Raw genomic sequence first — 2,081 nt, 5'->3', positions numbered from 1 at the left:
TGTGTCTTTATGCTGTTCGTTTGGAGTCAGGGTGAAAGGTATATAGCACTTCATTTTTAATAATTACAGCTTAAGCTATCTAATAGTTGTAGTCCTAAAAAGGGACTTGAAGGGACCAGGATTATAGAGAAAAGTTTCTTTCCACCTAATAAGTTAGTCTGGCAGTTTCCTAGTTTTGTCTGGGAAGACAAATAATTTCAGAAGAAATAACTTCATTCAGAGTGGTATGTGACTACTTGATGCAGTCCGAGCTGCTTCTCTATGATAAATCCTTTTGCCAAATGCAGGAGTCGCAGAGTTGCTACTTGCAAGAGCGAAACAAATGGGTGAGTAAAACTATCCTGATGGGGCATTTTCCTGGAGGAGTTCCATCTTGATGAAAAGTGTCAGGGCAGGAATTGGACTTCTAAGAGCGTTACAGTAACTCCTGACAGGACCTGTCAACCTGTCAGTATTTGGGCAATAATTTTAGTATGTGTGCTTTATTTGAGGTGGCAGGCAAGATGCCTTCCTTCTGGTGTGTTTGAGTGAGTAACTAAGCCAGCCAAGGGGATGTTGGATGATTAAACAAGAAATGGGATTCTTGGTTAAACTGAAGAATTCATTTGGGAACCAAAAACATTAGCAAATAATCCCTTGGATCTTGAACCACATGTTTTCCCTGAAAAGTATGCATCTTTTCCCAGCAAAATTTCTTTGAGGGTTATATTATTGAGGAATGAACTGAGAGGAATATATGGAGGTATTACATAACAGCATACTGTACTAGAAACCTGGAGACCTGCAGCAGACTTAAGTTCCAACTCTTGGTATAAGTTTTTAAAAGATTGTGAAAATATCAAAATGTACATGAATCAAGTTTTAATACACTGTGTGATGGGTGGGTGAGGCTGTCCATTGTACCATTTCTTTCTTTGAATTCTCAGGCATGGTTTGGCAGTGCAATAACTCTGGAACATTAACAAATTCAATAAAAAGTAAATATATAGGAAAAAAAACTCTCAGGCTTAAGCAATTCTCTTGCCTCAGCCTACCAAGTAGCTAGGGCTACAGGCACCCACCAAAATGACTGGCTATTTTTTTGTTGTAGTTGTCATTGTCATTTAGCAGGCCCTGGCTGAGTGGGAACCCTCCAGCTCCAGTGTATGTGGCCACATCCTGACCACTGAGCTATAGGCACTGAGCCAGAAATTTTTTAAGTTTTAATTGATAAATGATAATTGTATATATATTTACAGAATACAATGTGATGTTTTGTTATATGTATACACCATGGAATGATGAAATCAATCTAATTAACACAACCATAATCTTACATACTTATTTTTTGTGTGTGCAAGGGGTGTGAACATTTAAAATCTGATCTTTTAGGAGTAGAGGAATGAGAAGGCAGGGAGGGGGAGGAGGGAAAGGGATGAGGGGGTCATGGTGTATGGCACACTTCTTGGGAGCAGGACACAATTATAAGAGTGCCTTTATCTAACAAATACAATCAGTGTAACCTAATTCTTTGCACCCTCAATGAATCCCAAACAATAAAAAAAAAAAAGTCAAGCTTCCATTTGATCCTGCACTCCCATTACTAGGTATCTACCCCAAAGAAAAAAGTCATTTTACCAAAAGAACATTTGCACTCAGATGTTTATAGTAGTTTAATTGCCAAGATGTGGAAACAACCCAAGTGCCCATCAACATATGAATGGATTCATAAACTGTCACATGTGTATACCAGGGAGCACTATTCAGCCACCAAAAGATGGAGATTCTGTATCTATTTTTTTTTTTTTTTGGAGACAGAGTCTCTATGCCTGTGATGCCTCTACGTGTGGCATCACAGCTCACAGCAACCTCAAACTCTTGGACTTAGGTGATTCTCTTGCCTCAACCTCCTGAGTAGCTGAGACTACAGGCACACACCACAATGCCCAGCTATATGTTTTTGGTTGTTGCAGTTTGGCCAGGGCCAGGTTTGAACCCACTACCCTCAAGTATATAGGGCCAGCACCCTACTCACTGAGCGACAGGCGCTGCCCTGATTCTGTATCTTTTATTACAACCTGGAGGGATTTGAAGAACATTCT

Source organism: Otolemur garnettii, unplaced genomic scaffold (assembly GCF_000181295.1).
Source record: "Otolemur garnettii isolate 467f Iridium unplaced genomic scaffold, OtoGar3 scaffold00091, whole genome shotgun sequence".
In the NCBI taxonomy this organism is placed as follows: Eukaryota; Metazoa; Chordata; class Mammalia; order Primates; family Galagidae; genus Otolemur; species Otolemur garnettii.
This window is presented reverse-complemented; position numbering follows the sequence as displayed.